The sequence below is a fragment of the Hyla sarda genome, chromosome 6 (genome assembly GCF_029499605.1).
Source record: "Hyla sarda isolate aHylSar1 chromosome 6, aHylSar1.hap1, whole genome shotgun sequence".
Lineage (NCBI taxonomy): Eukaryota > Metazoa > Chordata > Amphibia > Anura > Hylidae > Hyla > Hyla sarda.
In genome coordinates, this window is record NC_079194.1 from 68,229,463 (window position 1) to 68,256,155 (window position 26,693).

Below are 26,693 nucleotides of genomic sequence, written 5' to 3' on the forward strand. Positions count from 1 at the left end.
AGAGACAGACGGACTTCTCTGAATCAGATACCTCTGGGACAGAGGGGTTCCTATCTGACTCAGGCAATACTCAACGCCCCCATTATAAAAGAAAGACTAAACCCTACCGCTTTAGACAATCGCAGGCGAAGCGTCCAACCACATCTACGGCTGGTCTGAGAGACAGACCACAAAATCCTAGACAGCCAGGACCATCAATAAATTTAGGGCAAGCATGTCCACCCACAAATCAGGGGCCTCACAGGGGGTTCGCCCTCAGTTGGGCAATACTGGATCCTTGCCCTCTTTCTTGTCTCTCATGCCGGATGGAGGTATGACACAAACCAACCCTGTACAGGGGACCCACAGTGGTGTGGGGCCCATGGCACCTGGCACTCCATTCCCAAGGGGTCAAATGCCTACGATACCATCTATACCACAAACAAGTGGAACTACCAAACAACATTTTTTAGGGGTACCGGGGATGCAATTCCCACCTCTGACGATGTTTTGACAGTAAATGAGGAAATTAATATTGGTAGTTCTTGTGACTCATTACAGATATATAATCTCTTTAGTTACGTTCTGAATGAGGTAGAAACATCACTTTTGAGGAGAGGCCTGTCCTTCACCCCGGTACCGAAATTTGATCTGTTTTCCTGGGTGAAGGATGTGAATTTGTTTGCACGTAAGCTGGCCCTCCACAAGTGGCACCTACAGTGAGATAGTGATGACAGGACACAACTACAACAGGACAAACTAGTCAGAAATCAATTACATTAACTGCTATTGGAGAGCGAAGGAACCCCAGCCATGTTTGAGGCCCCTCTTACAAATTAGTGTTGAGCGGCATAGGCCATATTCGAATTCGCGAATATTCGCGAATATATGGACGAATATTCGTCATATATTCGCGAATATTCGCATATTCGTTATATTCTCGTTTTATTTTCGCATATGCGAACATTCGCGTATGTGAATGTGAAAATTCGCATATGCGAAAATTAGCATATGCGAATTTTCGTATATGCGAATTTACGCACGCCAGTCTCACACAGTAGTATTAGAGCCTTCTTTACACCACACAAGCTGGAAGCAGAGAGGGGTGATCACTGTGATGTGTACTGTGAAGAAAAAAAAAAAAAATACGAATATTCGTAATTACGAATATATAGCGCTATATTCGCGAAATTCGCGAATTCGCGAATATGCGATATTCGCGAATAATATTCGAATTGCGAATATTCGCGAGCAACACTATTACAAATATGAAACCAAAGTCTAAAGTTACTCCATGTTTCTCTCAATATCCCAATATAGAGATTTTTGTAGATATAGTCATACAGGAATTAGGGAGCATTCGCCCCAAGAAGGATTTGGTGAACTCTAATTTGACCCCACAGGAACAAAACGCGTTGGTGACTTTGAGGTGTAATGAGTCACTAATAATCAAACCAAGTGACAAAGGCGGTAACATCGTCTTAATGGATAGGGATATGTATATCACAATGGTGATGGCATTATTATCGGATACGACCAAATATGAGGTACTGCCCTCTGACCCGACCAGTGTCTACCTGAAGGAATATAGGGAACTTCTGATTTCAGCCCGAGAGAGGAACCTGATAGCAAAGGATGAATTACAAGTTATGTTCAACCCCCGTCCCACAGCAGCAACTTTTTATGCACTTCCCAAAGTACACAAAAACACTAATCCTATTAGGGGTAGGCATATAGTTGTCACGATGCCGGCTGGCAGGAGGTGGATCCTCTGTGCCAGAGAGGGATTGGCGTGGACCGTGCTAGTGGACCGGTTCTAAGTCACTACTGGTATTCACCAGAGCCCGCCGCAAAGCGGGATGGTCTTGCTGCGGCGGTAGTGACCAGGTCGTATCCACTAGCAACGGCTCAACCTCTCTGACTGCTGAAGATAGGCGCGGTACAAGGGAGTAGACAGAAGCAAGGTCGGACGTAGCAGAAGGTCGGGGCAGGCAGCAAGGATCGTAGTCAGGGGCAACGGCAGGAGGTCTGGAACACAGGCTAGGAACACACAAGGGAACGCTTTCACTGGCACAATGGCAACAAGATCCGGCGAGGGAGTGCAGGGGAAGTGAGGTATACATAGGGAGTGCACAGGTGAACACACTGATTAGAACCACTGCACCAATCAGCGGCGCAGTGGCCCTTTAAATCGCAGAGACCCGGCGCGCGCGCGCCCTAGGGAGCGGGGCCGCGCGCGCCGGGACAGGACCGACGGAGAGCGAGTCAGGTACGGGAGCCGGGGTGCGCATCGCGAGCGGGCGCCACCCGCATCGCGAATCGCATCCCGGCTGGAGGCGGTATCGCAGCGCACCCGGTCAGTGGATCTGACCGGGGCGCTGCGGGAGCGAGAGTGTAGCGAGCGCTCCGGGGAGGAGCGGGGACCCGGAGCGCTCGGCGTAACAGTACCCCCCCCCCTTGGGTCTCCCCCTCTTCTTGGAGCCTGAGAACCTGAGGACCAGATTTTTATCTAGGATATTGTCCTCAGGTTCCCAGGATCTCTCTTCAGGACCACAGCCCTCCCAGTCAACCAAAAAGAAGGTTTTTCCTCTGACCTTTTTGGAGGCCAGTATCTCCTTTACAGGAAAGATGTCTGAAGAACCGGAGACAGGAGTGGGAGAGATAAGTTTAGGAGAGAAACGGTTGATGATGAGTGGTTTAAGAAGAGAAACGTGAAAGGCATTAGGAATACGAAGAGAAGGAGGGAGAAGAAGTTTATAAGAGACAGGATTAATCTGGCACAAAATTTTGAAAGGACCAAGATAGCGTGGTCCCAATTTGTAGCTGGGAACACGGAAGCGGACATATTTAGCGGAGAGCCATACCTTGTCTCCGGGAGAAAAAATGGGGGGAGCTCTTCTTTTCTTATCAGCAAACTTCTTCATGCGTGATGAAGCCTGTAAGAGAGAATTTTGGGTCTCTTTCCATATGGTGGAAAGATCACGAGTTATTTCATCCACAGCGGGTACACCAGAGGGCAAGGGAGTAGGGAGGGGGGGAAGAGGGTGACGGCCGTACACCACGAAAAATGGGGATTTGGAAGAAGATTCAGAAACTCTGAAGTTATACGAGAATTCGGCCCATGGTAGAAGATCTGCCCAGTCATCCTGGCGGGAGGAAACAAAATGCCGTAAATAATCACCCAGGACCTGGTTAATTCTTTCTACTTGCCCATTGGATTAAGGATGATAAGCAGAAGAAAAGTTTAATTTAATCTTGAGTTGTTTACAGAGAGCCCTCCAGAATTTAGACACGAATTGGACGCCTCTATCCGAGACGATCTGCGTGGGCAACCCGTGAAGACGAAAAATGTGTACAAAAAATTGTTTTGCCAACTGAGGCGCAGAAGGAAGACCAGGAAGAGGGATGAAATGTGCCATCTTGGAGAATCGATCAACGACCACCCAAACAACAGTGTTGCCACGGGATGAGGGTAAGTCTGTAATAAAGTCCATACCAATCAGAGACCAAGGCTGTTCGGGAACAGGCAGAGGATGAAGAAGACCAGCGGGCTTCTGGCGAGGAGTCTTATCCCGGGCACAGACAGTGCAGGCTCGCACAAAATCCACTACATCCGTCTCCAGAGTCGGCCACCAATAGAAACGAGAGATGAGTTGCACGGATTTCTTGATGCCCGCATGACCTGCGAGATGGGAGGAGTGACCCCATTTGAGGATTCCGAGGCGTTGGCGTGGAGAGATGAAGGTCTTCCCTGGAGGAGTTTGCCTGATGGAGGCTGGAGAAGTGGAGATCAGGCAGTCAGGAGGAATGATGTGTTGCGGAGAGAGCTCTACTTCCGAGGCATCCGAGGAACGAGAGAGAGCATCGGCCCTAATGTTCTTATCGGCAGGCCGAAAGTGAATTTCAAAATTAAATCGGGCAAAGAACAGAGACCACCTGGCCTGGCGAGGATTCAGCCGTTGGGCAGACTGGAGATAGGAGAGGTTCTTGTGATCGGTGTAAATAATAACTGGAAATCTTGATCCCTCCAGCAGATGCCTCCATTCCTCAAGTGCTAATTTAATGGCTAGTAGCTCTCAATCCCCGATGGAGTAGTTCCTCTCCGCCGGAGAGAAGGTCCTAGAAAAAAAACCACAAGTAACAGCATGCCCGGAAGAATTTCTTTGTAGAAGGACCGCTCCAGCTCCTACTGAGGAGGCATCAACCTCCAATAGGAAGGGTTTAGATGGGTCAGGTCTGGAGAGCACGGGAGCTGAAGAAAAGGCAGACTTGAGCTGTTTAAAGGCGTCTTCCGCTTGAGGAGGCCATGACTTAGGATTGGCATTCTTTTTGGTTAAAGCCACGATAGGAGCCACAATGGTGGAAAAATGTGGAATAAATTGTCTGTAATAATTGGCGAACCCCAAAAAACGTTGGATAGCACGGAGTCCGGAGGGGCGTGGCCAATCTAAGACGGCAGAGAGTGTGTCTGGATCCATTTGTAGTCCCTGGCCAGAGACCAAGTATCCTAGGAAAGGAAGAGATTGACATTCAAACAGACATTTCTCCATTTTGGCATAAAGTTGATTGTCACGAAGTCTCTGAAGAACCATGCGGACATGCTGGCGGTGTTCTTCTAGGTTGGCAGAAAAAATCAGGATATCGTCCAGATACACAACAACACAGGAATATAAGAGATCACGAAAAATTTCATTAACAAAGTCTTGGAAGACGGCAGGGGCGTTGCACAGGCCAAAGGGCATGACCAGATACTCAAAGTGTCCATCTCTAGTGTTAAATGCCGTTTTCCATTCATCCCCCTCTCTGATGCGGATGAGATTATAAGCACCTCTTAAGTCCAGTTTGGTAAAGATGTGGGCACCTTGGAGGCGATCAAAGAGTTCAGAGATGAGAGGTAGAGGGTAGCGGTTCTTTACCGTGATTTTATTAAGACCGCGGTAGTCAATGCAAGGACGTAGGGAGCCATCTTTTTTGGACACAAAGAAAAATCCGGCTCCGGCAGGAGAGGAGGATTTGCGGATAAAGCCCTTTTTTAAATTTTCCTGGATGTACTCAGACATAGCAAGAGTCTCTGGGGCAGAGAGAGGATAAATTCTGCCCCGGGGTGGAGTAGTGCCCGGGAGGAGGTCAATAGGACAGTCATAAGGCCTGTGAGGAGGTAGAGTCTCAGCTTGTTTTTTGCAAAAAACATCCGCAAAGTCCATATAGGCCTTAGGGAGACCGGTTACAGGGGGAACCACAGGGTCACGGCAAGGAGTACTGGTAACCGGTTTAAGGCAGTCCTTGAAACAAGAGGGACCCCAACTCTTGATCTCCCCTGTGGACCAATCCAGGGTTGGGGAATGGTGTTGAAGCCAGGGTAGTCCAAGGAGAATTTCGGAAGTGCAATTGGAGAGGACCAAAAACTCAATTTTTTCGTGGTGAGGTCCGATGCACATTAGGAGGGGTTCCGTGCGGTAACGCACGGCACAGTCCAATCTTTCATTGTTAACGCAATTGATGTAGAGAGGTCTGGCGAGACTGGTCACTGGGATGTTGAACCTGTTGATGAGAGAGGCCAAAATAAAGTTTCCTGCAGATCCGGAGTCCAAGAAGGCCTTAGTGGAGAAGGTAGAGGCAGATATCCGCACAGGCACAGTAAGACGTGGAGAAGCAGAGTTGACATCAAGGACTGTTTCACCTTTGTGCGGAGTCAGCGTACGTCTTTCCAGGCGGGGAGGACGGATAGGACAATCCTTCAGGAAGTGTTCGGTACCGGCACAGTACAGGCAGAGATTCTCCATGCGGCGTCGTGTCCTCTCTTGAGGTGTCAGGCGAGACCGGTCAACTTGCATAGCCTCCACGGCGGGAGGCACAGGAACGGATTGCAGAGGACCAGAGGAGAGAGGGGCCGGGGAGAAAAAACGCCTCGTGCGAACAAAGTCCATATCCTGGCGGAGCTCCTGACGCCGTTCGGAAAAACGCATGTCAATGCGAGTGGCTAGATGAATGAGTTCATGTAGGTTAGCAGGAATTTCTCGTGCGGCCAGAACATCTTTAATGTTGCTGGATAGGCCTTTTTTAAAGGTCGCGCAGAGGGCCTCATTATTCCAGGAAAGTTCTGAAGCAAGAGTACGGAATTGCACGGCGTACTCGCCAACGGAAGAATTACCCTGGACCAGGTTCAGCAGGGCAGTCTCAGCAGAAGAGGCTCGGGCAGGTTCCTCAAAGACACTTCGAATTTCCGAGAAGAAGGAGTGTACAGAGGCAGTGACGGGGTCATTGCGGTCCCAGACAGTGTGGCCCATGACAGAGCTTTTCCAGACAGAAGGCTGACTACGAAAGCCACCTTAGACCTTTCAGTAGGAAACTGGTCCGACATCATCTCCAAGTGCAGGGAACATTGTGAAAGAAAGCCACGGCAAAACTTAGAGTCCCCATCAAATTTATCCGGCAAGGATAGTCGTAGGCCTGAGGCGGCCACTCGCTCCGGAGGAGGTGCAGGAGCTGGCGGAGGAGATGATTGCTGAAGCTGTGGTAGTAGCTGCTGTAGCATCACGGTCAGTTGAGACAGCTGGTGGCCTTGTTGCGCTATCTGTTGTGACTGCTGGGCGACCACCGTGGTGAGGTCGGCGACAACTGGCAGAGGAACTTCAGCGGGATCCATGGCCGGATCTACTGTCACGATGCCGGCTGGCAGGAGGTGGATCCTCTGTGCCAGAGAGGGATTGGCGTGGACCGTGCTAGTGGACCGGTTCTAAGTCACTACTGGTATTCACCAGAGCCCGCCGCAAAGCGGGATGGTCTTGCTGCGGCGGTAGTGACCAGGTCGTATCCACTAGCAACGGCTCAACCTCTCTGACTGCTGAAGATAGGCGCGGTACAAGGGAGTAGACAGAAGCAAGGTCGGACGTAGCAGAAGGTCGGGGCAGGCAGCAAGGATCGTAGTCAGGGGCAACGGCAGGAGGTCTGGAACACAGGCTAGGAACACACAAGGGAACGCTTTCACTGGCACAATGGCAACAAGATCCGGCGAGGGAGTGCAGGGGAAGTGAGGTATACATAGGGAGTGCACAGGTGAACACACTGATTAGAACCACTGCGCCAATCAGCGGCGCAGTGGCCCTTTAAATCGCAGAGACCCGGCGCGCGCGCGCCCTAGGGAGCGGGGCCGCGCGCGCCGGGACAGGACCGACGGAGAGCGAGTCAGGTACGGGAGCCGGGGTGCGCATCGCGAGCAGGCGCCACCCGCATCGCGAATCGCATCCCGGCTGGAGGCGGTATCGCAGCGCACCCGGTCAGTGGATCTGACCGGGGCGCTGCGGGAGCGAGAGTGTAGCGAGCGCTCCGGGGAGGAGCGGGGACCCGGAGCGCTCGGCGTAACAATAGTTTCGGGGAATAACTGTCTCACACAAGGTGGTAGCATTTACTTAGATCTTGTGCTTTCTCCTTTTGTCACCGCACTCCCTTCTTATTTATGAGACACTAAGGACACTGTACTTAAATTGAACAATATCATGGTAACTAATTCCACAATACTAACGAGTTTAGATGTTGAAAGCCTCTACAGCAATATACGGCACGAGCTAGGCGTGGAGGCAGTCTCGAAATTCTTACACAGTTAGAGCACCTTGTTTCTTGAGCACAATCAATTTGTTTTATCCCTACTCACTTTCATTCTTACACATAATTATTTCATTTTTAATGGCACTTTCTATCACCAAACACAGGGCACCACTATGGGGGCTTCTTGTGCACCAAATTATGCAAATCTTTTTTTAGGGTGGTGGGAAAACACTTTTGTTTTTTCTGATGAGTTGGTTTCTTTCACTGAACACGTTTTATTTTACGGACGGTATATAGATGACGTCCTGCTGTTGTGGGACGGCTCGGTTGCCCTATTTCAGGAATTCGTTGATAAATTAAATGACAATGATATCGGGATGATCTTTACATCTGAGATCGGAGGGCGGTCCATTCACTTTCTTGATTTGGAAATTTATATAGATGAGTCCAACCGCCTCCAAACGGATATTTTCCGTAAGCCTACCTCGACCAATTCACTCCTCCACTGAGGTAGCTGGCATCCGGGATCTCTCAAAAAGAGTATCCCGGTTGGGCAGTACCTCAGGGCGAGGAGGAATTGTTCGGAGGAACAGAATTTCCAGAAGGAAAGCCATAATTTATATGGTAGATTCAGACAGAGGGGTTACCCTCGTAGGCATCTGAAAACGGCATACAGAAGGGCTTGTGAGGTGGATAGGGAGACTCTCCTTACATCTACGAGAACAATGGACATGTCTAAAAAAGTAAGGTGCATCGGGACATATGATGGACATACTGATCAGGTGATGGCAATAATGCGAAGGCATTGAACCTGTTGACACGTGATCAGGATCTGGCACCGGTTATCGGTAAATTCCCAAGTATTACCTTCAGGAAGGGTCCCAACATCCAAGATCAATTGGTCCATAGTCACCTTGGAACCACAGGTACGAAGTAATGTTGGTTGAGGAATACTACAGTGGGTTGCTATCCCTGTGGCCATTGCAATTTCTGCCCACAGGTCAAGAAAGTTAAAATGGTGGTCAATCCCGTGGATGGACATCAATACGAGATTAGGCAGTTTATTAACTGTAGCTCTCACAACATTATTTATATAGCTCAGTGCCCCTGTCCTAAGTGGTATGTGGGCAAGACCACACAGGAATTTCGGAAACGCATTTCACAACATCAAAGTTCCATTAGGACAGAAAAAGATACACCAGTGTCCAGACACATGAGGACAAATCATGGAGGATGAATCAAAGATTTACAGTTTATAGGGCTTTGCCAGCTAAAATTGGGCCCACGTAAAGGGGATATTGATAACCTCCTATTACGTGAGGAGGCTAAATGGATTTGGAGGCTACGTAGCCAGGCACCGAATGGTCTAAATGAACGGTTTTCATTTGCAGCATTTCTCTAATTCACACATCATTATAATTGATTGTTTCCCAGTTTTTAACCAAGCAAATGAATGGAGGGTTATTTGTATTATTATTTACATGCATTGTGGGGAGTGTCCACAATGTTTTTGTACAATGGAACTGAAACATCATGTGGTTCCAAAAAGAAGGTAAAAAATGGACACTCAGCCAGGTAGTTGACCAGTCTATATTTGACCAACATATACTAACTGATGAATTAATAGGCTGCTGCTGAAATACATCTCTAGCCAAGCATATGACCTTGACCCTTGAACCAATATATGTGTCTATCAAATGAGATAGATTTACTACTTATTTACCAGGGACATACCATGGAATATACTTACCTGGCCATTTACTAAAGGAATGCATTGTATCTATTTATTATGATTTGGGTCAGAATTAATATTCCTGGTTAGAATAATATATCACACAAATTTGGTTATTAATAACCTATTACACAATATATGGGATAATTACCAAGAGCATGATATTTATTGTTAAGACAGGTACATTTATTATATTTCTATATCATTGATTCATTATGGTATCATTTAGTATCAAGGTGATGATTGGATGTTATCCAATCATCACAGTCATTCAGGCCTTTATCTCCCCACGCATGCGCAGAGGAACCGCTGAATGTGGACACAATATAAGTATGGGGATATGCGCATTACACATCCCCCGGACAGCGGGTTGTAAACGGAGTGAAAGCGCATGCGCGTACCCACTCACTACTCAGGGTAATAACAGCGGGACGTAGTTGTCTCAGTGCGCTTGCGCGGCGCACGGAGATGAAGTAGGAGCTGTCACTGATACAGGGAGATGACGTGTCCGGGCCATCTGACGTGATGTGATGATGTAAGGTACCTGAATGTCTTATCATTGGTCTAAGCAATAAGTATGAACCCAGAAGTGATTGTTGATACCTATACAGGATTGGAGGGGTATTAAAGGTCTTTCTATTGGTAGTGACTACTGGTCCTAGGCTGATGATGTCAAGGGGCTTATCTATAAATAGTCCCAGCCGCCACTTTGGAGTGATGTTGCCACACTTTGCCTCTTGAAAACGCTGTGGAGACGGCGAAACATGTAGAGGCGGAAAATTAGTGTTTTAACCCCTTAAGGACCGGGGTTTTTTCCGTTTTTGCATTTTCGTTTTTTGCTCCTTGCCTTTAAAAAATCATAACTCTTTCAATTTTGCACCTAAAAATCCATATGATGGCTTATTTTTTGCGCCACCAATTCTACTTTGTAATGATGTCAGTCATTTTGCCCAAAAATCTACGGTGAAACGGAAAAAAAAATCATTGTGCGATAAAATTGAAAAAAAAAAACGCAGTTTTGTAACTTTTGGGGGCTTCTGTTTCTATGTAGTACATTTTTCGGTAAAAATGACACCTTATCTTTATTTTGTAGGTCCAAACGATTAAAATGATACCCTACTTATATAGGTTTGATTTTGTCGGACTTCTGGAAAAAATCATAACTACATGCAGGAAAATTAATACGTTTAAAATTGTCATCTTCTGACCCCTATAACTTTTTTATTTTTCCGTGTATGGGGCGCTATGAGGGCTCATTTTTTGCGCCGTGATCTGAAGTTTTAGGACTTATTGATCGCTTTTTATTCATTTTTTAAATAATATAAAAAGTGACCAAAAATGCACTATTTTGGACTTTGGAATTTTTTTGCGTGCACGCAATTGACCGAGCGGTTTAATTAATGATATATTTTTATAATTCGGACATTTCCGCACGCGTTGATACCACATATGTTTATTTTTATTTTTATTTATTGGAAAAGGGGGGTGATTCAAACTTTTAATAGGGGAGGAGTTAAATGATCTTTATTCACTTTTTTTTTCACTTTTTTTTTGCAGTGTTATAGGACCCATAGGGACCTATAACACTGCACACACTGATCTTCTATGCTGATCACTGGTTTCTCATAAGAAACCAGTGATCAACGATTCTGCCGCATGACTGCTCAGGCCTGGATCTCAGGCACTGAGCAGTCATTCGGCGATCGGACAGCGAGTAGGCAGGAAGGGGCCCTCCCGCTGTCCTGTCAGCTGTTCGGGATGCCGCGATAAGCCGCGGCTATCCCGAACAGCCCGACTGAGCTAGCCGGCCACTTTCGGTTTCACTTTTAGCCGCGCGGCTCAGCTGCGCGCTATTAGAGGCGGGTCCCGGCTTCACTATGACGCCGGGCCCGCCGCGATATGACGCGGGGTTGCTGTGTAACCCCGCGTTATATCAGAAGAGCAGGACCAAGGGCGTTAAGAGGTTAATATTAAGAGGTTAATATAGTGCCTCGTAAGGGATATTGGGTTTCTGCAGAAGCCTAGATGCTAGGAGCAAACTGCTCAGAACATACTCATACCATTCCACTTGGCACTACAATTTTAATATCACATACTGGGTTTATTATTTTTAAGATACACAATAAAAGTTATATTTTATATATTTCTGGGGGGAAATAAATAGAGGTGTTTTGCACCCCGGGCTACGGCCCTGGGGTTTGGTGATATATTGTGTATTGGCCTCTCTAGTCCCTCTGGGTCATTTATGGAGTTTCTTTGCACTATTGAATAGCGCGCTATTCACACCACGAGGACGCCGGCTTACAGCTGATTGCTGCTCCTTAGGCCGACGGACGAATAGTGCCCAGCAAAACTTCACTCACCCACCGCTTCATATTGGATGCCGGCTCTCTGCATTACAGAGGACAACATCTCATCATTTGGGACCAACGTACACAAACGCCTTCCCGGAGGAACCCCTACACCCATGCCAGGTTGGTGGTTGCCCTCGTTCTAGTCCGTGCGGGTGCTGATTCATTATAGTCTCCAGGAGTCTGCCGCTCCGGAGACCGTCAGCTGCCGTGCAATACGGTGAAGACTGCAAACAAGGTACCGCTCTGAATGTCCAAATATTGTTATCGTTCTTATTCACACTAAACGGCTCTCTTTGAAGTAAAGTGGAAGTTATAACTGTCTAACCACTGTGGCTGCTAAACTAGATTAGAACTATTATATTGACTTTGGCTGCTATCTGATACAAAATATTTTATGACCATTTACATATTTATTTTTATAAGAAGGTTGGCAATCTATAATTGTTTTAATTTATTTTTAATAAGCAAATTTTTTCTAATACCTGGGCAAGGGCCCTATTTTACTCAATAAATGCACATTATTGTTTAAGTTATATTTTCCAGGTATTTTTATTATTACAATAATCAAGATAGGATTACTTTAGTCATTATTAGTTTCGTCTCCATTTATCTCTTACTTTTATTTGTGACCTATCATCTGTCAATTTTTCTATATCTTTTATCTCCATCTTTTTGCTTCATCTTTTTTGCTCTTTACCCTTTTTACTTATTTTTTCTTATTTCACTATCCTTGATATATGATACACCACTGAAGAAGGGGTGTTAATTTGTCATAACCCGAAACGCGCCTGGTGTTTGATTTGGAAGCCGGATCCCACTGACCTATATTCACACTTAGCACCTATCCTGGTGCGTCTTTTACCCGATAACATCTATGAGGACTTATTTACATTAATGCCTCAGGAATGAAAGAATTGCCCTATATCCACCTAGGATTACTGACCGTATGCTGACCGTCTGCAGAATAATCCTAATGGAAAAGATAAAGACTCTAATATCTGCTCAAAACAAGTGTCCACCACAAAACAGTCAGCTGACCTGCAATCAGCTGACTGCTGACATCAGATGCCGCCGAGAAACAAGCTGACCGGCCGAGCACCGCCATCCTCGTAGCTCGTTGAGGGAGACGTGGCCGTGCATCGCCACCCCAGCTCGAGCGTGACACAGCCAGCTAGACCGCAGGAGCGGTGAGTGGCACGAAAGTGCCGACAATTTCATTCACAGCTATTACGCTCCATATCAATACAGCATTAATACAGCAACCATAGAGAGTACAGCATATGGAAATATTGATACAGTATACCTGATACCATCCTTAAGTGGATATAATTGGCAAAAAGAAAGACTGCTTCAATATATGCGGGACATATGAAAGTGGCCACTATTCACACAGGACTATATTAAGACTGTGATTTATTTATTTACAGGATAGAATATATGGTTATCACTGGAAACCACAGTTGCTTGATACCATCAGCGCTATATTCTGTATTTATTTGTACTTTATTTGCAGGTTTCATACTACATTTATATATGTATTTGTAGGTTGTATTTTCATTTGCAGGTTGTTCGTTTCATTGTAGGACAATTTACCCCGTTATAGGGGACACAATTTCTCTAGGTTTCATTTGAGCCATTGTGTTTTTTCTTTTCCTTGTGTGAATTGGTGACCATATTAACATATCGGTTTTACCAAGCTATCTAGTGGCATCCGTTTTGTATTTTTAGGTGCCAACGTGGGGCCCCACGTAAGGCACATTATTATCACTAATATTTTTTAAATTGTATTTTAATTGTCACTTGATATCCATATCTCATGTATTCATATTGAGGTACATATAATAAATGTATATATTTTTTGGTATATCTTATCGAATTGCTTTCTTGGCATTCCCAGACTGATACCATATAACTCTTTGAAGAGTTAGTGTACTGAGGACTAGTATATTTAATTTTCCTTGATTTAATTTACAAATCTGTTTAACTTTCTGGAGCCAGTTGATATATATATATATATATATATATATATATATATATATATATATATAAAAGTTTTTTCCTGGATAACCCCTTTAAGTCACATGGCCTGTAATGATAAAACCACAGGGGAAGAAACACCCAAAAAAGAAAAAAAAAAAAAACCACCTTGAATAAAACTTACGATTTTTACGATTTATAAAACTGTGTGTGCAAAATAAGGGGCAGTTTTTGTGGAATTTTTTCATGTAAAAAAAAATTAAACAAAACAAAAATACGTTTTATGGAAACTTTTTTTTGTATTTGGGGGGGCACCTAAAAAAATACACTATACTTGCTGCATGGTGTTTTTTTGGGCCAAAAATGCTGCTTCCAGATGTTAGCAGGGAGCCAATAAGCAAATGTGACACGCCAGACCCACATGGCATTTTAGTGTTTTCTCCCAGCATGCTAAAGCTGTGTTCACACGTCGGAATGTCCGCATGGATAATCTACACGGGAATGCACCGTCTCATAGACGGCTATACATTCCATGCGGAGTCCGCAGATTGAATTGACATGTTCGTTCTTTCTGCAGACACTGGAATCAGAATTTGCAGAAACATCTGGGCGGAAATTCCAAATTGTGCACAGTGCGCAGAATCCTGTGGAATTCAATGGTACTCTGCTGCAGCGGAATCTCGAAATTGGAATTCTGCATGGAAATTCCCACGCGTGAACATAGCCTAAGGGTATGGCATTTTTTAAGTAAATCTTGACGTTTTATGGAAGGAAAATAATGCAGAAAAAAACCCATAATGAATCACATGATGAAAAAAGTGCCAATACTAAAACCACTAAGTTTGAAAAAAAAATGCCACAAAATCTGCATCTTGAGAGAGCAAAACAATGAGGCAGTTTTTTGGAATATTATTTCATAAAAGAAAAAAAACACCACACAAAAAAGTTGCGTGAAGTCGCAACCCAAAGCGTATACGGATTTACGTAGTCCCATGCAAGTATTCCTTAAAATCTGTATCCTGATGGACGTAGTCACGTGCTTACGAAGTTGCAGGGAGATTGTATATAGAGGTGCCCTGCCACCGCAGCATGATCGGGGGTTCTACTTTAACTGAGAACTAAAATGTGATGTGAATGGGGATAAAAACCCAGCTTGACAGCACTTCTGTGTGATATCAATAGAAGAACTGCCACAAAGTGTGAACTTGGGCTAAGGATTATCTCAGAAAGCCCTATACCTTAAAGGAATTATATATATAAGTAGTAAGGAGTAGCCCTATTAGTCCCGTGATGCAAATGCAGAATCATAGGATGTTGCAGTATCTTGTACCTTTTTTTTATTGGACTAACAGAATTTTGTAGTGACAAACTTTTAGGATTCCTCCATTTCCCGAAAGCTTGTCCCTACAAAATTCTGTTAGTCCAATAAAAAAGGTACAAGATACTGCAACATCCTATGATTTTGTATATATATTTTGGAGAAAGGACGTTCTAAGATAGTGTTTACCAAATATGCCTCCAGCTGTTGTAAAACTACAACTCCCAGCATGCCCGGACAGCTATAGAATTGCAGTAGCTGGAGACACTGTTTGGAACCACTATTCTAGTCTGAGGTTCTCCATTCCACAGCGCGTGCGCAGACGTGCGTGCCGGGACGTCAGCCAATCAGCTTCCCCGTCACATCCAGGACGTTATCTCCGCTCTGTCACTGGGGGCGGGGATAGGAGCTGCGCGCTGATTGGCTGGCCGCTTCCTGTGTTTTCCCCGGCTGTGTGTGAATCGTGTGGCCGCCAAAGTATGACTGCGAGCCGGAGAGGGGAGGAGGCCGGGCCCTGAGCCCCAAGACGGGGAGCTGCACAGGTACCGGGAACACCTCTGGCTCTATGGGTTACAATGATACATATATGTCCTATTACCGCCCATTGTGTCACCTGTGGAGACGGTTTGTGTATTTGCTGAGGTTGTTGGAAGTGTGAGGGATGAATAAAGTGATACATTGTGTCTGTATACAGGTCGTGGGGTGTGCCAGGGGGTACAGTCTCTATGGTCATGGGGTGTGCCAGGGGGTACAGTCTCTATGGTCGTGGGGTGTGCCAGGGGGTACAGTCTCTATGGTCGCGGGGTGTGCCAGGGGGTACAGTCTCTATGGTCGTGGGGTGTGCCAGGGGGTACAGTCTCTATGGTCGCGGGGTGTGCCAGGGGGTACAGTCTCTATGGTCGCGGGGTGTGCCAGGGGGTACAGTCTCTATGGTCGCGGGGTGTGCCAGGGGGTACAGTCTCTATGGTCGCGGGGTGTGCCAGGGGGTACAGTCTCTATGGTCATGGGGTGTGCCAGGGGGTACAGTCTCTATGGTCGTGGGGTGTGCAAGGGGGTAGAGTCTCTATGGTTGCGGGGTGTGACAGGGGGTACAGTCTCTATGGTTGCGGGGTGTGCCAGGGGGTACAGTCTCTATGGTCGTGGGGTGTGCAAGGGGGTAGTCTCTATGGTCATGGGGTGTGCCAAGGGGTACAGTCTCTATGGTCGTGGGGTGTGCCAGGGGGTACAGTCTCTATGGTCGTGGGGTGTGCCAGGGGGTACAGTCTCTATGGTCATGGGGTGTGCCAGGGGGTAGAGTCCCAATGGTTGCGGGGTGTGCCAGGGGGTACAGTCTCTATGGTCATGGGGTGTGCCAGGGGGTAGAGTCCCAATGGTCGTGGGGTGTGCCAGGGTGTACAGTCTCTATTGTCATGGGGTGTGCCAGGGTGTACAGTCTCTATTGTCATGGGGTGTGCCAGGGTGTACAGTCTCTTTGGTCGCGGTGTGTCCCAGGGTGTACAGTCTCTATGGTCGCGGGGTGTGCCATGGTGTACAGTCCCTATGGTCGCGGGGTGTGCCAGGGGAGTACAGTCCCTATGGTTGCGGGGTGTGCCAGGGGAGTACAGTCCCTATGGTTGCGGGGTGTGCCAGGGGAGTACAGTCCCTATGGTTGCGGGGTGTGCCAGGGGAGTACAGTCCCTATGGTTGCGGGGTGTGCCAGGGGAGTACAGTCCCTATGGTCGCGGGGTGTGCCAGGGGAGTACAGTCCCTATGGTCGCGGGGTGTGCCACGGGAGTACAGTCCCTATGGTCGCGGGGTGTGCCAGGGGAGTACAGTCCCTATGGTCGCGGGGTGTGCCAGGGGAGTACAGTCCCTATGGTCGCGGGGTGTGCCAGGGGAGTACAGTCCCTATGGTCGCGGGGTGTGCCAGGGGAGTACAGTCCCTATGGTCGCGGGGTGTGCCAGGGGAGTACAGTCCCTATGGTCGCGGGGTGTGCCAGGGGAGTACAGTCCCTATGGTCGCGGGGTGTGCCAGGGGAGTACAGTCCCTATGGTCGCGGGGTGTATCGGGGGGGGGGGTACAGTCCCTATGGTCGCGGGGTGTACAGTCCCTATGGTCGCGGGGTGTATCGGGGGGTGGGTACAGTCCCTATGGTCGCGGGGTGTATCGGGGGGGGGTACAGTCCCTATGGTCGCGGGGTGTATCGGGGGGGGGGGGTACAGTCCCTATGGTCGCGGGGTGTATCGGGGGGGGTACAGTCCCTATGGTCGCGGGGTGTATCGGGGGGGGGTACAGTCCCTATGGTCGCGGGGTGTATCGGGGGGGTACAGTCCCTATGGTCGCGGGGTGTATCGGGGGGGGTACAGTCCCTGTGGTCGCTGGTTGTGCCAGGGTGTACAGTCCCTATGGTCGCGGGGTGTGCCAGGGTGTACAGTCTCTATTGTCATGGGGTGTGTCCCAGGGTGTACAGTCTCTATTGTCATGGGGTGTGTCCCAGGGTGTACAGTCTCTTTGGTCGCGGGGTGTCCCAGGGTGTACAGTCTCTATGGTCGCGGGGTGTGCCATGGTGTACAGTCCCTATGGTCGCGGGGTGTGCCAGGGGGTACAGTCCCTATGGTCGCGGGGTGTGCCAGGGGAGTACAGTCCCTATGGTGGCGGGGTGTGCCAGGGGAGTACAGTCCCTATGGTGGCGGGGTGTGCCAGGGGAGTACAGTCCCTATGGTGGCGGGGTGTGCCAGGGGAGTACAGTCCCTATGGTGGCGGGGTGTGCCAGGGGAGTACAGTCCCTATGGTGGCGGGGTGTGCCAGGGGAGTACAGTCCCTATGGTGGCGGGGTGTGCCAGGGGAGTACAGTCCCTATGGTGGCGGGGTGTGCCAGGGGAGTACAGTCCCTATGGTGGCGGGGTGTGCCAGGGGAGTACAGTCCCTATGGTGGCGGGGTGTGCCAGGGGAGTACAGTCCCTATGGTCGCGGGGTGTGCCAGGGGAGTACAGTCCCTATGGTCGCGGGGTGTGCCAGGGGAGTACAGTCCCTATGGTCGCGGGGTGTGCCAGGGGAGTACAGTCCCTATGGTGGCGGGGTGTGCCAGGGGAGTACAGTCCCTATGGTGGCGGGGTGTGCCAGGGGAGTACAGTCCCTATGGTGGCGGGGTGTGCCAGGGGAGTACAGTCCCTATGGTGGCGGGGTGTGCCAGGGGAGTACAGTCCCTATGGTGGCGGGGTGTGCCAGGGGAGTACAGTCCCTATGGTCGCGGGGTGTGCCAGGGGAGTACAGTCCCTATGGTCGCGGGGTGTGCCAGGGGAGTACAGTCCCTATGGTCGCGGGGTGTGCCAGGGGAGTACAGTCCCTATGGTCGCGGGGTGTGCCAGGGGAGTACAGTCCCTATGGTCGCGGGGTGTGCCAGGGGAGTACAGTCCCTATGGTCGCGGGGTGTGCCAGGGGAGTACAGTCCCTATGGTCGCGGGGTGTGCCAGGGGAGTACAGTCCCTATGGTCGCGGGGTGTGCCAGGGGAGTACAGTCCCTATGGTCGCGGGGTGTGCCAGGGGAGTACAGTCCCTATGGTCGCGGGGTGTGCCAGGGGAGTACAGTCCCTATGGTCGCGGGGTGTGCCAGGGGAGTACAGTCCCTATGGTCGCGGGGTGTGCCAGGGGAGTACAGTCCCTATGGTCGCGGGGTGTGCCAGGGGAGTACAGTCCCTATGGTCGCGGGGTGTGCCAGGGGAGTACAGTCCCTATGGTCGCGGGGTGTGCCAGGGGAGTACAGTCCCTATGGTCGCGGGGTGTGCCAGGGGAGTACAGTCCCTATGGTCGCGGGGTGTGCCAGGGGAGTACAGTCCCTATGGTCGCGGGGTGTGCCAGGGGAGTACAGTCCCTATGGTCGCGGGGTGTGCCAGGGGAGTACAGTCCCTATGGTCGCGGGGTGTGCCAGGGGAGTACAGTCCCTATGGTCGCGGGGTGTGCCAGGGGAGTACAGTCCCTATGGTCGCGGGGTGTGCCAGGGGAGTACAGTCCCTATGGTCGCGGGGTGTGCCAGGGGAGTACAGTCCCTATGGTCGCGGGGTGTGCCAGGGGAGTACAGTCCCTATGGTCGCGGGGTGTGCCAGGGGAGTACAGTCCCTATGGTCGCGGGGTGTGCCAGGGGAGTACAGTCCCTATGGTCGCGGGGTGTGCCAGGGGAGTACAGTCCCTATGGTCGCGGGGTGTGCCAGGGGAGTACAGTCCCTATGGTCGCGGGGTGTGCCAGGGGAGTACAGTCCCTATGGTCGCGGGGTGTGCCAGGGGAGTACAGTCCCTATGGTCGCGGGGTGTGCCAGGGGAGTACAGTCCCTATGGTCGCGGGGTGTGCCAGGGGGGGAGTACAGTCCCTATGGTCGCGGGGTGTGCCAGGGGGGGAGTACAGTCCCTATGGTCGCGGGGTGTGCCAGGGGGGGAGTACAGTCCCTATGGTCGCGGGGTGTGCCAGGGGGGGGGTACAGTCCCTATGGTCGCGGGGTGTGCCAGGGGGGGGGTACAGTCCCTATGGTCGCGGGGTGTGCCAGGGGGGGGTACAGTCCCTATGGTCGCGGGGTGTATCAGGGGGGGGGGTACAGTCCCTATGGTCGCGGGGTGTGCCAGGGGGGGAGTACAGTCCCTATGGTCGCGGGGTGTGCCAGGGGGGGGGTACAGTCCCTATGGTCGCGGGGTGTGCCAGGGGGGGGGTACAGTCCCTATGGTCGCGGGGTGTGCCAGGGGGGGGTACAGTCCCTATGGTCGCTGGGTGTATCGGGGGGGGGGGTACAGTCCCTATGGTCGCTGGGTGTATCGGGGGGGGGGGGTACAGTCCCTATGGTCGCTGGGTGTATCGGGGGGGGGGGGTACAGTCCCTATGGTCGCTGGGTGTATCGGGGGGGGGGGGGGGGGGTACAGTCCCTATGGTCGCGGGGTGTATCGGGGGGGGGGGGGGGGTACAGTCCCTATGGTCGCGGGGTGTGTCGGGGGGGTACAGTCCTATGGTCTCGGGGTGTATCGGGGGGGGGGGGGGTACAGTCTCTATGGTCGCTGGGTGTATCGGGGGGGGGGGGGGTACAGTCCATATGGTCGCGGGGTGTATGGGGGGGTACAGTCCCTATGGTCGCGGGGTGTATCGGGGGGGGGGGTACAGTCCCTATGGTCGCGGGGTGTATCGGGGGGGGGGGTACAGTCCCTATGGTCGCGGGGTGTATCGGGGGGGGGGTACAGTCCCTGTGGTCGCTGGTTGTGCCAGGGGGGTACAGTCCCTGTGGTCACGGGGTGTCCCAGGGGGGTACAGTCCCTGTGGTTGCGGGGTGTGCCAGGGGGTACAGTCCCTATGGTCAGAGTACATGTGCAGCCTTCTGTATGATGTCAGTATACTCGTGTGGGGGTCTTTTCATGTGCTACCAGCCCATTGTGTTTTCTCAATCAGTGACTTTGTGTTTTCCAATGGTTTTTGCCCCTTTGGGTGTCATTTGTTAAATGGAATTTACTAAAACCCCCTATCTTGCCTGAATAATGTGGATATTTGCAGTTTTTATGTGTCTTTCACCATTGACATCAGTGGGTTAAACTATATAAAGTGTATTTAGGGCTTGTCACAAAAATTATGGGTAGATAGGCTATGGGCAGATACTGGGAGGGAAAAAAAAACTTTTATGCTCCTTTCTCCAGTTGCCCAGTGATGCTGCTCTAGAGTCCTTGGCGTGAGCGCCCTGGTGGTATCACTGTACATGGGACATTGTAGTCAATTGTTGGCCGCGGTAGTCAGGTGCACGGACTATTAGATTGCATTAGAGGTTTCTAAAGCTATTTTCACATTGTGTTTAGTAGTGTCCAATCTAGTGGCATCAATCATACGTAGACTGAGTATGCAGCAGTATGTATTGATATCGCTCTTTTCCTGGTATCCTGACACATAATTGCTGTGTACTGCCTGAACGCAGTGTGAACCGAGCTCTCCCCTCCCAGGATCACCTGCTCTCCCCTCCCAGGATCACCTGCTCTCCCCTCCCAGGATCACCTGCTCTCCCCTCCCAGGATCACCTGCTCTCCCCTCCCAGGATCACCTGCTCTCCCCTCCCAGGATCACCTGCTCTCCCCTCCCAGGATCACCTGCTCTCCCCTCCCAGGATCACCTGCTCTCCCCTCCCAGGATCACCTGCTCTCCCCTCCCAGGATCACCTGCTCTCCCCTCCCAGGATCACCTGCTCTCCCCTCCCAGGATCACCTGCTCTCCCCTCCCAGGATCACCTGCTCTCCCCTCCCAGGATCACCTGCTCTCCCCTCCATCACAGAGCTGCTGCAGAGATCGGCTCAATCTCTGGGAGGGAAGGGGGTTGAGGGTTCTACCAATCAATGAGCCTTCCAGCAAATCTGTATCCTGATTGCTGTAGTCTCAGGCTACAAAGTTGCAGGGAGATTTAAAGTTATCCTGCCGACAGACCATTATCAACGTTACTTTTTAAAAGCAGCCTGTCATCTTAGTTACGCTGCCCTTAGTGAGTAGTAACGGTTTTTAGTGGGCTGTCAGTTAAAGGGGTATTCCAGGTAAAAACTTTTTTATTTTTATATCAACTGGCTCCGGAAAGTTAAACAGATTTGTAAATTACTTCTATTAAAAAAAAATCTTAATCTTTCCAGTAGTTATCAGCTGCTGAAGTTGAGTTGTTCTTTTATTTCTAACAGTAGTGCTCTCTGCTGGAACCTGCTTGTCTCAGGAACTGTCTGAAGCATTAGATGTTTGCTATGGGGATTCACTCCTACTCTGGACAGTTCCTGAGACAAGCAGAGGTGTCAGCAGAGAGCACTGTGGTCAGACAGAAAAGAACAACTCTACTTCAGCAGCTGATAACTACTGGAAGGATTAAGATTTTTGCCAGTTGATGGTTTTTTTCCTGGAAAACCCATTTTCTCTATTGGCTCCATTGGGGGACACAGACAGTGGGTGTATCTTGCTGTCTCTAGGAGGTGTGACACTATGGTGATAAAAAAAAAAGTCAGCTCCTCCCAGCAGGATATACCCGCCTCCAGGCTCTGAGCTAGTCAGTTTAAGCTTAGTGTCTAAGGAGTTGGACGTGGTCTGGGTTGCTCCAAACCAGGTCTTCTATATTTTTTTTTTGTTTTCCTAGTTAGGGACGTGTTGGTTTTTTATTCCTTTTCTTTTCTGTTTTCAGGTGGGGACCGTTTCCCCATTGCGAGTGAGGGGGCACAGACATTGCGTATATGCGCTGTTAACCCCCCCCCTCGCCAACGGTCAGCGCTTGGGTGGTACCTCACGGGTCCGGGTCCACCCAATTTCCCTGCTCGCCTCGCTCGCGCATAGCAGCCAGGCGTGATGCAGGTAACTAATACTGACTGGAGACTTCACTGAAGACTCCAGTAGGTAAGTTCTTCTGACTGAGGTAAGTACTTCTCCCTTCTTTCTCCACAGGTACGGACTCGCAACAGCTGGAGACCCCCCTGTTTTGGCCCACCTTTTAGTTTTTGGGACTAACTATGGGGGCTTCACTTTACTTGGGGGAGCAGTGACATCATATAGGGGGCATTTCTCTTGTGTGTGTGTGTGTGTGTGCTTGGTGGCAACTTTATATAGTGCTTTATTCCGGCACTTCACTGGTGTGTGTGTTTAAGTCCCCATTCAGCGCCTTATACGCGGCTGTCCCGAGCCGGGCGCTCTCAGCGCCGGCTTAGTTTCACTTTCTCGGCAGCGCCTTATAAGCGGCTGACAGCCGCGGCACTGCTATCAGCCGGGTGCAGAAGCCCTGGCTTACTACTTTTCACCAGCAGTGTCTGCCGGCGCTGGCCACCCGCCCCCTTCCCCCGAGCGCACAAACGAGCATCAGGTGCGCTCGGGGCACGGAGCGGGCGCCATGACACTTCTCCTCGGCCGGTCTGTGGCTCCGCCCACGGGGCTGGGAGAGCTCAGAGGCGCGAAGCCGCCTCCAATCAGCGTTCTGGGCGCGAATTTCACTAGGAAGGGGTCAATTATTTAGTGCCTTGCTTCAGGCACGCCCCTCTCTTCCTATTGGCTGGCCTGTTTCTCTCCTTAGCTGCACAGAGTGAGTCTCCTCACTGCAGCTGACGAGACACAGACTAGGGTGAGAAAGTTCCTATCTCCATTCTTTTTCCTCATTATGTCCGTACCCAGAGCTGTTCCTCCCTCTAAACAGAGACCTGGAACTTCAGTGACTTACTTTCTCTGTAAGCACTGTAATACTAAAATGTCTGGCTCTGCTGAGCCCACTTGTCCTACCTGCGCCACTGCTCCCCCAGACCCCCTGATGCCCCTTTGGTCCCGGATCCAGACGCTCCCCCAGCCTGGGTTTCTTCCCTGACCCAGTATATGGCTGACTTGAACAAAGTCTCCCACTCGCTGGCTGAGGCCTCCCGGGAAGTGGTGTCCGCCTTGAAGGGGTCTTCCCTGCGCAGGACCTCTGGAAGGGCTTGCTCCTCGTCTCCACATTCCTCACGCTCTCATAAGCGTCCTAGGGGTGCCTCGTCTGACTCTTCCAATGAGTCTTGAAGCAGACATGAGCGTTCCCCTCTTGGGTCCCGCCCCCCCCCCCCCCCCCCTGTCATTTGGGCGGAAGCATCGTCCACCAGTTCGCCAGAGGAATGAGAATGGGTAGAGTTAGTCCTGGAGGGGGCGACTCTGACCGAGAACGTTGCTCCTCCAGAGGACGTTCTCGGAGTCGCCAGAGCGGCGACTCCGAGAACGTCCTCTGGAGGAGCAACGTTCTCGGTCAGAGTCGCCCCCTCCAGGACTAACTCTACCCATTCTCATTCCTCTGGCGAACTGGTGGACGAGGCTTCCGAGCAGATATCTGACTCTGAGGACCGCCCGGACTCAGTTGCAACAGCTAACTCTTTGGTTACAGCCCTGAGAGACACCTTTCACTTAGAGGACCCAGGATCTTCGGTTGTCAATCCAGGAGTATCCTTTCATCGTGCTAAGCCAGCACCGCAGAAGTTCAGCTCTCACGCTGACTTTGACGACATTCTGGAAACCGCATGGAAACATCCAGACAAAAGGTTCCCGGGAATCAAGACAATTCAAGATCGTTATCCATTTGACAAGGTCTTTGTCTCTAAGGTGGTTTCTCCTCACTCAGTGGACCCACCATTTTCCCAGATCAATAAGGCGACTACACTGCCTCTGGCAGATGCCGCTGCCTTCAAGGATCGCACGGATAAGAAGGTAGAATCCTTAGCGAAGCTTGCCACTGAAGCTGCTGGCTCTTCTCTTCTTCCCATCTTCGCCTCCACATGGGTGTCCAAGGGCCTGTCGGAGTGGTGCCAAAAGCTCCGTCAGCATATCTTAGCGGGATCCCCCCCGGAGGATCTATCTGCTTTGGCTCTCCAATGCTCTAAAGCCTGGGATTTTCTGTGCGCAGCCTCCATGCAGGCAGCCAGTTGTTCTGCCTATGCTGTGGGCCATCTAGCGGCTCTCTGCCACTCTATGTGGCTGAAGGCTTGGAATGCGGATTCCGCTTCCAAAAGATCTCTCACTGAGCTTCCTTTTACGGGTGGCCGTCTTTTTGGCAAATGCCATGATGAAATTATCTCCGAGGCAACGGGAGGTAAGAGTTCCTTGTTACCTCAAAATAAGGCTCACCCTACTTCCCAAAGGAAGGCCTTTTCCTTTGGGACCTCCAGTTCCAACAAGGGATCCGGGCAGGCGCCCTCGCGGGACAAGAAGGCTCCCTTGTTCCCGGCTCGCCCGTCTTGGAAGTCGTACTCCAACCGGTCTGGCCGTTTTGCGCCCAAATCAGGCAACCGCAAGCCCACTTCTGCATGAAGTGAGGCTCCCACCCACGGTTTCTCCTCGGGTGGAAGGTCGTCTCTTACTTTTTCGAGACACTTGGACCTCTCACATTCAAGACTCTTGGGCCAGGGACGTGGTGTCCAACGGTTACCGGATCGAATTTGCATCCCTTCCAAGGGATTGCTTTTTTCGATCCCGGGCCCCCCGGTCTCCTCCTCTGGCGAAGCAGTTTCGAGCTTCTCTCCAATCTCTGCTTCTTCAGGGGGTTATCGTTCCTGTTCCTTCAGGGGAACGTTTTCAGGGTTTTTATTCAAATCTTTTTGTGGTCCCCAAGAAGGACTGTTCTGTGCGTCCAATTTTGGACCTCAAGCGTCTCAAACTTCATCTTCTCATCCGCCACTTCTGAATGGAATCCCTCCATTCGGTAGTGGCGTCCCTGGAACAAGGGGAGTTCCTTTCATCGGTGGACATCAAGGATGCCTACCTCCATGTGCCAATATTTCCGGGCCATCATCGGTACCTCCGCTTTGCGGTCCTGGAGGGGCACTTTCAATTTGTAGCCGTCCCCTTCGGTCTAGCCACAGCTCCTCGGGTCTTTACAAAGGTCCTGGCACCGGTGATGGGCCTGTTACGGTCTAGGGGAATCTCGGTGATACCCTACCTGGACGACCTTCTCATCAAGGCTCCAACCAGGGCCCAGACTCTGGAGAATCTGGACATCACTCTCCACACTCTGGCCCGCTTCGGGTGGATGGTCAACCAGGACAAGTCAGTCCTCCGTCCTACCCAGTCTATAACTTTTCTGGGACTTCTCTTCGACACGGCCTCTGCCCGAATTCGTCTTCCGCCGGACAAACGTCTGGCGCTCCAGTCGTGGGTCCGCTCCCTTCGGACCCAGGTATCAGTCTCCATCCGCACTTGTATGGAAGTCCTGGGTCGGATGGTGGCCACTATGGAGAGCAAGGTTCCGGCCATCTCGGCGATCCACATCCCGGGGGTACTCAACTGGGAAGCTGACTTCCTCAGTCAGTCCTCACCTGACCCGGCGAGTGGTCTCTACATCCAGAGGTCTTCACGCACCTTTGCGACCTCTGGGGCATTCCGGACGTGGACCTCTTTGCGTCCCGGCACAATCGGAAGATCCTTCCGTTTGTGTCCAAGTCCCGGGACCCTCAGGCTCTGGCCGTGGACGCCCTAGTGATTCCTTGGGCGGGGTTTACTCTACCCTACCTGTTCCCTCCTCTTCCGCTTCTTCCCAGAGTGCTGAGGAAGCTCAAGGCAGAGGGTGTCCCCGCCATTCTGGTAGCCCCAGATTGGCCCCGAAGGTCGTGGTACGCCGACGTAGTCAGGCTCCTGGACGACACTCCATTGCGCCTTCCGCTCCGTCCGGACCTGCTCTCCCAGGGTCCCCTTTGCCACCCCAATTTACAGTCGCTGCATTTGACGGCGTGGCTGTTGAGACCGCGGTTTTGAGGGCCCGCGGTTTCTCTTCCCAAGTCATTCGCAACATGCTCAAGGCTCGTAAGCCCTCCTCTGCAAGGATTTACCACCATACTTGGAGGTCTTATTTTCGTTGGTGTGAAGCACAGGACTTCTCCCCGGTGACCTTCTCGGTCTCCCGTCTTTTCTCTTTTTTGCAGTCGGGGTTGAAACCGGGCTTGTCTCTCAGTTCTCTTAAGGGTCAGGTTTCGTCCCTTACTGTTCTTTTCCAGCGGCCTCTGGCTTCTAATCCTCATGTCCGGACCTTCCTGCAAGGAGTGGTGCACGCTGTTCCTCCTTATCGGTCACCTTCTCCCCCTTGGGACGTGAATTTGGTTCTGAGTGCCCTCCAGGGTGTTCCCTTTGAGTCCCTTAGAGAAGTGTCTCTCCGCCTCCTTTCTTGGAAAGTGGCGTTTCTGGTGGCTATCACCTCCATCCGGAGGGTGTCTGAATTGGCAGCCCTTTCCTGCTGCTCTCCGTTTCTGGTGATTCACCAGGACAAGGTTGTTTTCCGGCCAGACCCTTCCTTTTTACCTAAGGTGGTCTCGGCCTTTCATCTCAATGAGGATATT

The 26,693-nt window shown here is 50.8% G+C and overlaps 1 protein-coding gene across 1 annotated transcript in view; it reads left to right on the forward strand.

Moving 5' to 3' along the window:
* Positions 1-15,267: 15,267 nt before the first annotated feature.
* Positions 15,268-26,693, forward strand: part of ATRIP (ATR interacting protein) — a 55,827-nt gene continuing 44,401 nt past the window's right edge. Inside the window, exon 1 of the mRNA XM_056524052.1 lies at positions 15,268-15,447. The gene's annotated coding sequence lies outside the window, so the exon portion shown is untranslated. The remainder of the gene's footprint in view (positions 15,448-26,693) is intronic.